Raw genomic sequence first — 12,173 nt, forward strand, 5'->3', positions numbered from 1 at the left:
ATTTGTGTTGTTTTCATTTAATTATCTTTCTGTATGGAACAACTTCACATAGCTGAGAGAGAGTGGTATACAAATAAAATTTCCACTGCACTGTAGGCTGGAAGAATGAAGGGAGGTCACACCTCACCCACCCATGCTGTACAAAGTTCTTATTCATGTAGGTATGGTCACTGATGTATAGTGGGCTTAAATAACTTGTTAAGAAGAAAATTAGTACCAGAAAGGTAAACAAAATTATAAATTTCTCGACTCTTCAGCTTTGAGACCCACAACCACTTTCTCATGCCTTCCTCCAAACATAAAAGGCACCTTAACATTCTTTGTCATGCAAAAATTCTCATTTGTGTGAGACTCTAGTGACTTATCTCACTGGCCTTTTAGGGCATAAATACCTCTTCTAAAAGAAGAAAAAGGTCAGATTCGTTAAAGACTTCACTCTACTCATGACTACCAGGCTATTGCAATCTAATGACTCCAGGAGATAGGTCTTCAGTCCTAGTGTTAAGGAATGCGATTTGAGCCGTTGCCGGTACAGACATGTCACTGATGCTACTAAAACAAAACTTGAGCTAAAATTTGTTTCAAGTCTTTACTTGCTTGCAATGGAAAGTTTGCTGGCAGCTGTTGTCATCATTAGCCTTGTGGCGATGTTTTTTTCTGAAGTGTCTTGTGTCTTACTGAAGCTTAACGCTTGTTAAGTTGGGAGGGGACTTTGGGTGATCTGCCAGCAGCAGACAATAAAGTGTTCTTTTCTCCTGTTGTAACATAGTCGTAAGTTTTGGTTTATGGATAATGGCAGCTACACACAGTAAATTAAAAAAGACGAAAACATGAGGGCTTTTCTCTAAGTAGTCTATTTAGCCTATTACAGGCTCCCCTCGGGTTTTAAATACAACCATAAAAACACTCTAATTTTTCGCCATTAACTTTTTTTTTTTCTTAGTAACCTTAGAGCAGGCATTTTTATAGCAATGTCCCTCTCCAGGGACCCCAGCTTTACAAGCTTTGAGCAGCATTACCACCACTTCCCTTTGCTGTGGGTCCCTAGACATGCAGGGAAAGGTGTCATCTGGAGAATATCTCTTTCTATGTGCACAGCTCTCTGGGAAGGAGCTGAAATTCATCATCTGCTAGTACACTGTCCTCTGGTTTTGCCTTCTCACTATGGATTGCTGGGATGGATGGTGGTCTAGCTTTTAAATATGGATCAACTACATCATCTTTATCCTTTCAACTGGCACAGGGCTGTACCTCAAAGCATGCCAGAAAGCTGAGGAAAGAATCACTGAAGGAAGCAATGCAGTCCAAAGCAGACTCAAGTATGTTGGTTCTATGAAGTGAAGCCTCACATACAGCTTAGGGAGGTCTGCCAGGGCCATGGGACCCACTGCAGACATCTGGTAATTTGTTGGTATAAAACACCAAATGCATCAGAACCACTTAACTTCACCAGCTTCTGGGCAGAGACCCTGTAATATGTCCTGCAAGCAGATGAGGAGGTACTATATCACTCCACAGAAACACACAGAAGTCTCAGACTGTTAGGTTCAGGTTTAGGTTCATTATTCTAAAACAGGTCCAGTGAAAGATAATCAGATTAAGATAATTAAAAGCAACCAAGCACCTTCAGCTGAAAAAACAAGACTAGAAGTCCAAGCAAGGAGCAGCATGTTTTTGCCCATTGGTTGTGGTTTTCCTTGTTTGCTCAAGTTACCTGAGTCCTTGAAGTTACATGGAGCAAGCATGGCCACGTACTGGCATTGTTTTAGCAGCATGATGAAACTAAACTGTAAAGAAATCTCCAAGGTTTGTGTGATTTAACACAGAGCTCTGTGGGTAGGTCCCGAGCTGGAGACACAGGTTAAGAAGGGAATTTGGTTCCTTACAGTAACTCCAGCTCCTCAGGGCAACCCTGGATTTGTCACTTCAATTCTCTGTGTCTTTTCTCCTCCTTCACATTACAGCCACAATGATGATGCATTGCTGCCTTACCCTTTCCTGCCTCACCTCCTGGAACAGGAGCTCCACAGGAAGCAAGTTGCTGGCAGCTGCTTGCAGGAGCACAGCCTGGCACTGGGGCAGATCGTCACGGCTCCACCAGCAGCAGCAGGGCGTGTGGCACTCCTGTGTCACCACAAAAGCACACACAGCAAGGTTCACTGTCCCTGCCACAGCGCAGACAGAAAGACAGCAGGCAATAACCACCCTCTGCACGCTTAATAATTTAAAGGAGGTAATTGCCATACATAACTTAAACCTTATGGGTAATTCAGGAAAAGTGGAATTAATTAACTATCTTGGCACTTGGTCTTGATTCTACTGCTAGGATATATTATAAAGCATATAAACATCATGGAAGTGTTGTTCTATTTGTCATGCTGTGCAACAAACTGGGGAAAATACTACCAAATAGGAAGCCAACTTCTTTCCTCACATACACTGTGCCTTAAGAAATCATCTCTTCCAGTATAGATCTGAGGCAACAGCATTCCTGCTATTAGCTGTCTTCCAGTTACAAAGGAATATGAAGTACAGAAATAAAATTCCACTTGCGTTACATCTGCCTTTCCTAAGTGGCCAGTGCATATACCTTGCTCAATTCAATTCTGGAATCTCAGACCCAGCCAGAAGCCAGCTCAGTCTCCTCAATGCCACTCACCTGGCAGTCTTTTGGTCTTTTGCCAGGTTCTTTGCACTTGCATCTTTTCCCAATTTTCTTTCATGATGTTTGTGTGTCTTTTGATCTTTCTGAATAATAAAACAAGGTAACCTAACCAAAAAAACCAAAACTCAAAAACAAACAAACAAACAAAAACCAAAAAACAAACAAGCAAAAAAAAAAAGGAAAGGAACAGAAAAGCCATTTTAGCATGTGTAACAACAATCTCATTGCAATTTCTCTGGAAGGCTTGTAGTCTGATCTTATAGAGGCAAACAACTCAGGTTGAGTCCTTTTTCTTGTTCTGACCTAAACATTTGCATAAAATGGGCATTTTAATCTCTTTTTCTCTCATAGGATCTAGATTTTTTTAAAAGAATATTTCACACAACAGCTTGCCACTTACAGAGGCAGCCCTGATGGAAGTGCAGAGATCCCAGATGAGCTGAGTGTCCCCTCAAAGTAAAAGTAAGGTAATGGCAGGTCAAAATTAGTCAGCTGCCATGTTCTCAGAGGCAAAACTTTATGAAGAGACCAGACTAAACAGCAGTGCCAAGAGAGATGTTATGTTCTTTTGCTTTTAAAATGTCCCTAAAGCTCGGGTTTAGGGACCAGGGCTTTCCTCAGGTGCTAGAGCTCTGTAAGCAGCAGAGCATATGTATTTCAAACATCAGCCACTGCTGAAAGACAATGAACAAAGGGCATGCAAAAGGGAGGAAAGAACTCAGAGCCAAATTCTCTCAGGTCACATACCAGGTGAGATGACACTAGTTCAGGCTGTTCACTTGTCCAAACGAGGCCCTCCTGCCATCTGCCCACATATTTCTATCTTTCCAATGTTGTTGTCACAGCAAGTCCTTCATTCTTTTGGGAAAAAAAAAAAAAAGAGCCACCTGAACTATTGTATGTGTATTGATTTGGTTGATTTGCTGCCTGTGTAACTCAGAGCATCATTAATCTGATACAGAGAGCACCATTTGAAAGGCTTTGACTAAGTACAATATCAAGTGTCACCCTGGGCTTTAGAGTACAAAAAGTACAGATAGCACAAACAAAAGAGCCATATTCACCCTGGTTTAACTCTTCCAGCCTTGCTAACCATTGCCATAATGTGGTTATTCTGGAGTTGAATCACATGAAAATCTGAACCAGAATATAAATGGGAGAAAGTTGCTTGGACAAAGATGTTTTCTTGATTTCTTTTGCTTGATTGGGCCACTGAAAATGCCAGATGATTGGAAACATTCATGTTACTGTTTTTCAGCTGTTGGAATTGTCTGGTTTCTGGATAGAAATATGCTTATCAAAGGTGCTAATCACTTCCTCCACATAAATAAGATCAATTTCTCTCCAGAAAATTAATATCCTCTGACTAGGACTGGTGAACTGCTTCATAAGCAGTTGGGTAACAGTAAAAACCCCTGAGAGTATATTTAGAGAAAGTAGCAACAGGCATTTCCTTTCACAACAAGAAACCTTTCAAACCCAAATACACTTTGTTTTCTTGTCCAAATTCCTTCCCCTCACCTGTATTCTGGTCCATACTTCTATTGCTGTGTCAGCTATCATCCTTGTTGTTCCCATGCCCTCCTTCTCTTATTCTCAATAACTGCTGTCAGCTGCTGCCTTCTCCAATAAGACTTAACTACAGCACACAGGGTGCTGTACAGGCTGCAGGTCACCAGCCAAGTGCTTTGGAGTATGCTCTGTGATCCCACATGGATTTTCAGTAAGTTTCCCCTCTTCCTACAACCCACACGTGTGCATGTAGAAGAAAAGGTAGACTTTCATTACGCCAACAGGAAAAAAAAAATTTAAAAAAAAGGATGCCAAATCTCTAGTGCAATAGGGCTGTCATAAGCCTGAAGCAAAACAAAACTCAGCACCCTGTCCAGCCTTCCTGCCCTTGATCACTCCTGATATTACTCACCCACAGGGGCTCAGTCTAACCTTTATGTCATGCCTGTGGCAGACAGAAACTCCTACAGTTTTACTGAAGCTGAATATTATTTGAATTTTCAGTCAGTCAGGTGTCCCTTAAAAGGAACTTTGCAAGGCAATTCAATTACTTGACCTTTGTCCTACCAATAAAATCCTTTTCACGTTGAAAAGGGTATTTTGATCTGACTGACAGAGGCTGGGCTGGACCCTGCTTTGTTTTCAAGCCAACAAGGTGGTGGAGGGCCAGGGCACACTTCAGCTTTCAGGTTTTACACAGCGCAGAAATGGGCAAAACATGATCTGAAAACTTTAAATAAGATGAGAGGGGGAAACCAAAGCAAGTGTGAACAGTTTTTAAACCAGTTCCAGTACTGGTTGAAATCAGCCCAATGTGTCTTGAAATTCACTGAGACCAGAACATATTTTTTTGTGCGTGTGTGAGCTATTCCTCTGGTTTAGCACTGTAAAAATGTAAAAATGAAAAAATTATTTTCTAAAGAAACCGATGTTGTTGCTGACCCAGGTAGAGTACTTATGACCAAAACCAACTTCCCTCTGTCACTGAATTATTGTTTCTCACTGATGTTAAGAAAACAACCTGGAGATTAGCCATTGATAAATGGTTTCTACTTCCCCAAAGGTAAGTTTCCCGTTTTACGCTGCAGTGCAGACAATCGAGCCTATGTCAGATTGTCAGTAACGCGTGACACAGGTTTCCTGTAACAAACAGGCCATGTTCCAGTCTGCACATTCCAACTCCATTAATCCTTCTACTGCTTTGTGTTTAAAAGTATAAGTAGCACGATTAGAAAAACAATAAAGATATCATCTGAGAAGTAAGTATATAAGGGTGCAGAATTCTTAGAAAACAGTGTTGCTGACACTGGACTGTCCCTGGACTTCTCAACAATTAGGGAAGATGAGATCTTGACACCCTAAGAACAGGTTAACGCAATTCACATGTGCTGACAAAACTCAGGAACTGAGGGTTTAACCCCTGCTGCTGCAGTGTAGAAAGCAGAAGCTGCTGCAGTGAAGAAAGCAAAAGCAACAGATTGCTCCTGCAAAGAACAATCACTCCTCCTTCTGTTCTGCTCTCATCCCAAAATAGTCACCATTCATCTGTTTTACTGAGGAGCAGCTGGATAGCTGGCTGCACAGAGGATGCAGATGCACAGGCAGTCAGGCAGCAGAATCCTTGCCAGCCCAGTTTATGAAACAGGGGGACCCATTTCATTCCTTGGTTCTGTGTGCCCCCACAGACTAAACAGAGACAAACCTCTGAAGAGTCCTAAACAACAAAACCTAAAGAACAGCAAATTAGTGAAAGGACAACGCACAACTGGACAATTTCCTCACTGAGATCACCTATTTCAGGATGAAAAATTATTTTATGCACTTCCTTAATGAAATAACAATCCCTTAATTTCTAACACAGAAGCCTGCTTTAACAGTAGCAGAGCCTAGATCAATACCTTAGATGTGGTTTGACATTTTATGCTTTTGTTTCTCTGCCTTTTAAAGCATAAGTCAAATATGAGTCCCTGATATTGTTCCTAGAATTAATTATATTCCTGTATTTGCTTGAATATAAGCCAGAAAGTAATGAACTACAGACCTGAGTTTCAGAAAAAAATATATGATTGGAGGTTCAAATACACTATTCACTATTCCATACATTCTTTAAATTGCTGGAGTGGATAAAAATGTTCTCCCATTTAGCTCACACATTTTAATTTACTGAATTTAAAAAAACAACATTTGTTGGTCAGTATTCTTTGCTTTCTTTTAGGTTCCTGGTTGCTGCCATTTTACAGAACATACTGTCTGATCCTGACTGCATATGAGTCAGCCCAGTTTTAAGAAGGTAGGTGGAGAATTAGTGTTTGGGCCAAGTGAGGAGAGCAATAGTTGTTTCCCAGTTAGTTTTGATTAGAAGTAGTTTATTGAGGAGCATGGGGTAGGTGTCTGCAGAAAAGTAGTTGTGTTAATTCTAGAGGGTGCATCAGAGTGATTTTTCCAGGTGCTGTGCCTAGGAAAGGATGGTTTCAGCACTGCATTCTGATTTTGCATTTCTAGATACTTACATAAGAAAAACACCTTGCTGATTTGCAAATAGAAACACACAAGGCCTCCACACTGTATGAGTAAGTCACTTTTTTAAACTCTAGATCAAATTCCAATTATTTTACTTTCAAAAAAGCATCTGCTAAAACATTGATTTCCTAAAGAAGACCATACTGCAAGAACCTGCTCAAAGGATGATTAGGACAATTCCTTTTAGATAATTGAATTACATAGCACCCAATTAAATTACACGCTCTACCTGTATAAGCACCAATTTAGAGGACATGCTCCAGGTCAGCCTTACTGAGTTTGCTGCCCACCTTTTGCTTATCATGGAGGAATACAAATTAATCTCATGAGTGGGATATGAGCAAGCTTCAGTGGATTAAGTCCCAGCTATAAAAGGTAACCACTGCCAAAATGATTAGGGAACACCATCAGAATTCACTGGTTAGTCCACTTTGACAGTAGGATATATTGACACTTCCTACAAGAATTTGTTCAGAAGGGACTAGGGCAAGGTATCCAGAGTGCTGTAAATTCACACCTTAGCTTACTTCTCTCTAATTTGCCTATGTCAAACACAGTGATGAAAGAAGAGATTTTAAACTGATTACACTGAGCAAATCCAAAAAGTTGTCTGATCACTGAAGTTCACCTTCAAAACCAGACTTCCTGTCTTAGCTTAGCTGATTTGGAATGGAAGTCAAAGTAAGAAGTAAGTGGCTTCAGATGAATTTGGTCTATCTTAAGTGAATCATCCAAAAAACTCTTCTACACTAAAATATCCTGCAGTATCTGTTTTCTCAGACAACATGACTCAATCCTTAGCTATCAGCTGGATTCTGACCTTGCCTTAGGTGGAGGCCCAGACAAAGGCAACCAGAGCCATCAGTCCTGACAATCTTGCCTTCTGTCAGGAGCTTATGGAAGCACCAGAAAAAAATACACTTTCCTTAAGGCAAATTACCACTTCCCTTGGAATTTTCAGAAGTTCATTAGTAGTTTAGGAAACAACAATGCTTACACTGTGTCTGCATCATACTGCCTTTTTTTTTTTATCGCTAGGGCATTGAAAAAGCTGTGGTGCTATGCTCAGCACAGTAAACACAGTGCAAAATGAAATCTGACTGGCATCATGTAACAAAGAATCACTTCAAAGTTCATCTCTTTCTTGTGCAGATGAGAAGTTTATATTTTAGCCATGCAGTTTTCCTGAGGGAGGAAAATAACTCTAATACAAAATACACTGTTAAATCACCATTAACTTTTCTGTGTTTGTTTTTTTGTGGGTTTTTTTCAGTTGATCCCACCTCTTCAGTGATAAAGCAGGTGGAAATGAGTATCATTTCCAATATTAACACAGAGCAATAGTATCATTTCTAGACTTAGTCCAGTAATGTGCTCATACTGTAGCTGTCAGTTCATTATACAGCTTCCTCATGAAATTTTAAGGCCTTTAACAGCATTCCTATCATACTAAGTAAAGTTTTTGGCCACTGTGCATGTGCCAGTTTCCCAAAAGTTTGATCAGTTTCATATATTGAAAAGTTTGGAGCATGTGCCCCTCATACACGCTACCACTTCTTTGTTTCAAAATGAAACATGTTTTGCTTTAAAAAATAATCCTGTGAGCCCACAACTTTTGTCTGCCCTGCCAAGGTTTGCTGATACTTCAGCTATCCTGATACAGATTTTGTGGGGCTGTGCTATTATATTTATTTAATAATTGTGATTTTAAAATTCCTTTTGTTTAAGTATAAAATTTTTAAACCAGACTATATCACTGATATCATCCACCAAGAAAGCCCACCAACACTTCCATTGGAATATTTTTGAGACAATAGCAAAGTTGGCTTCTGGAAAAATCAAGAAGGTGAGTGACAGCCTCTGCCATTTGTGAATGTCAGGGCTTCAGATGTGTGTCTCAGAGGAAGGTGGACAGAAGCTCTGCAGAGGCACTGCCACACCTTTCCTACTGCTCTTCCCCTCCTTCTGCCACAAGACATCACCTCCTGGAATTTCCCAGAGATAGCTAATCTGAAACAGAATCAAGAAGAAATACTGAATGAAGCATAAGAACAAGACACTCTATTAATGCAATTTCAATAATGTTGCAAGACTGGTGTGAACTCTTTCCTTTTAAAGTCCTAAGAGAGCTGACAACAGGCTAAACAGTGTGACTGTTGTAGCTGCTGAGTATAAACAACTGATCATAGACAACAGAAGTTGAAGAAGTGAGAGAGAGGGTGGAGAGCTAGTGATCTGCTGGGTGATGTGCTGAACTGATACAAGCATACTTATGGTTTAAGTCACAGGCTGAAGGTCAAAGGTGGAGGCTTGAAGAGTCTGACTTGATTTTCTGTTTTTATCATGCATGGCCAGGAAGGGAATCTTGAGTCAAAATAAAGCATGGTTCTGTATACCGTGTATGGACTAGCACCACAGAGAAGTGGCTGCCTAAGTTTATATTTCCCCTTGCTTTCAAAAAGTGAGCTCCCTTAACAGCTCAAACCATAAAACATATATTGGAACAGTAATTTTTTTCAAAATTATTTTATCGTACAAGCAAGATAACAAAAGAGGATTAAAAATCTGGCTTCAGTAAGGTCATTAGCAAAGCTCCTTCTAACTTTATAAGCTTGGAATTTTCTGTGAAAGACATCAATTGCAAAAGTCAAAAGCTTTGCTTTTGATAAGTTGGAACACACATTTACATTAATCTAATGTTTTCCTAATACCCTCTTCCTCTTGCTGTCTGTAAGTACAAGAACCAGGAGAGATCAACAAACTTTAGGTATTGGAAGAAAAAATTGTGCAGCAGGACTGCTGAATGCAGTAACGGAATGTAAGAGTGGTTGGGTTTCCCTCAGTGTTCTAATTCTGAAGATACTTAATACCAATGTGGCATTTTAAGTTTGTAACAAATTATATTGCCTCAGTAACATTAGGTTTCAAACCAAAAAATATATTTTCTGACTCAATGAACCAGAAAGCAACAAACAACATATTCTTTTTTAAAACACAGACCTACTGAAAATTTTAGTGAGTCTTTCTTAAGTAACAGCTCGACTTAAACTATTTTTTCATTTTGCATATGAGACACAAAGATAGACCTAACATGCTAAGAATATTTCAGCAAGACTCCTACTATAGAAAATTGTAGCTTCTTAACGACACTATCTAGTGTATTAGTAAAACAGCAGACAAATGAGTAGTGGACAATCTACTCAGATTTTCTAAGGTCTCTGACCAAGGCCTGCAGAGGATACCATAAGTACAGATTAAGGGATGGGAAAGTAGTTCTCATATTTAAAATAACTGAAGGCCTAGATGACAAAACAGAAAAATTAAATATCTGATTTCAGCATGTGAAAAGATAACTGTGAGGTCCATGATATCCCATGGTTTCACGTGTTCATATAGAAAGCCTTTTCCTTGATACAGTATAATTTGAAAAAGAAGACCAATAACAAAGAAGTGTTTATTATTCAGACACTCAAACAATGACAGCAATGCCTGTTCTAGTTCCTGCTTTATAACTCTCTTTACAGCAAATACTCATGCTTCTGTAATGATTAATTTCCATGAAAAAAAGTCAAAGCAGTTCTAAATGTCTGTAAGACACCAAAAAATAATAACATTTCAAGGCTTTTTCCTCTCAGAGAAAAATTGCAAGATTTTGTATCAGGCTTACTTTTACAGTGTGAATAGTGATAGCTCTCTTGTAATTAATTTTTTATATCCTGATGTCTCAGATGAGGTAAAGGAGAAACTGTTGTCATCAACAAATTAGTTGCAACAAGTTCTAAACCTGTTTTTGCTCAGGAAAGCATCAAAAATGCTTTAGGTTGCATCCCTTGGCTCACTTTAAGGCATTTTTCTCTAGTTAGCCTCTAGGTCAGAAATTAACTGCTGCTCCCTCTCTTCCTTTTCCAAGGTCGGACTTGGCCTACTTCTCATTATGCCCTTTATAAACCAACAGTCTCCTGCCCTTACACTGCTACACAACTAGTCAAGAGGAAAGAAATATTACCTAACTGTGATAAGGGGTGGGGGCATGTGTGTTATCTGAATTTGCTTGTGAATGTACTGAACAGCTCTTGATAGCTACAGGGAGGTATGTTGTAAACTCTCTGTAATGAATACTTGTAGACATGAATGTTTGTGCATACCTTCACTATAAGAACAAGTTGAAGCCTGCACCATTTATATTGTCTTACTTTTCAGAATTGCACCTCTCTGAGACTTCTCTCCTGAAGAAGATTTTATGTGATTACTGTATAAATTGGTAGAGTTCACAGATAAGCATTACAAGACTTGATGGAAGCTTGAGATGACAAAAAACTTATACTTTATTCTCAACTGGAAAAGCATGTAAGAGGAGGTTTAATTTTGAAGAGAATTCATCTGTGAAATCCATTTAATGCAGATTATATTTCAAATAAGAGAGAAATAGGTCCTTCAGATAATTATACTGCCTTCTTCAGGAGAAAAAAATGATCTCTCTCATAGAGAACTCTGAGGAAGCCTGATACTACAATATTTATGTCTGTGATAAGTCTACATTTAGAATTGCTATGAGTTATGAGGCTGAGAACAAGAGTCAACTGATGTCAAAATATGTGTTGATACCTACAATAACTTCCTCGTCTTATACTTTTGCCTTTTACTTATGAAAAATTAAATTTCTGTAACTTGTGGGAATGAATATAAAAGCATAACTTAAAATCTCAATCCTGACAGCAGCTCTGTATGAGAAGACCTAACTAAGGTCAAGCCCTGCTGAATCTCTAAGGTGTGTACATGGTGGGTTTTGTTTGGGGGGAACAAGAGTCTGGAAACAACAAGCTCCTTAAAAGCTCTCAAGTCAAAGGAAGAGGTAGTAAACATCCATTTTTCCCTAGGCTTTCCAGAGTCCAGTAAAGAGGACAATGACTTTAAAGACCCACTGTCAGGTTCACTATAAAACTCCAAGTGTAATGATGAGTTCAGAATGCAGAAAGGAACATTTCAGACCATATCTTTTATGAGACCAGCTGACATAGTTGGAAGTAGACCAGCTCTGAAGCAAGCACACCAGCCCTCCTTAAGTCTAGTATACAAGCAGAACCTTAGCCACATTGTACATTCTTACAGCTATTTTGGGTGGTAATTTACTTGTGTTAGTCAGTTACACAGTTTATCCAATTATGCGACACTCATAAAACCAAATCGTAGGCAGACAACAGTACATTCACACTGGATAGAGATTTACAGTTCAAGATTAAGAACTTGTGGAAAGAACTTTGGAGTTTTTAAAATTTCCATTTAATATGTCACCAAGACTGGGGCATACCCAGAACCCAATGTCTCCACCACATTTGGCAGGGATGCCCGATTATTCAGTACAGCCTCCTGAATCACCAAAACCACTTCCTGCAGCATTTTTCTCTGTAAATCCCTTATCCAAGTACTGACCCAGCCCAGCCCTGCTTAGCTGTATGCAATCATAGCCTAAGGTGGT

This window comes from Passer domesticus, chromosome 1, assembly GCF_036417665.1.
Source record: "Passer domesticus isolate bPasDom1 chromosome 1, bPasDom1.hap1, whole genome shotgun sequence".
In the NCBI taxonomy this organism is placed as follows: domain Eukaryota; kingdom Metazoa; phylum Chordata; class Aves; order Passeriformes; family Passeridae; genus Passer; species Passer domesticus.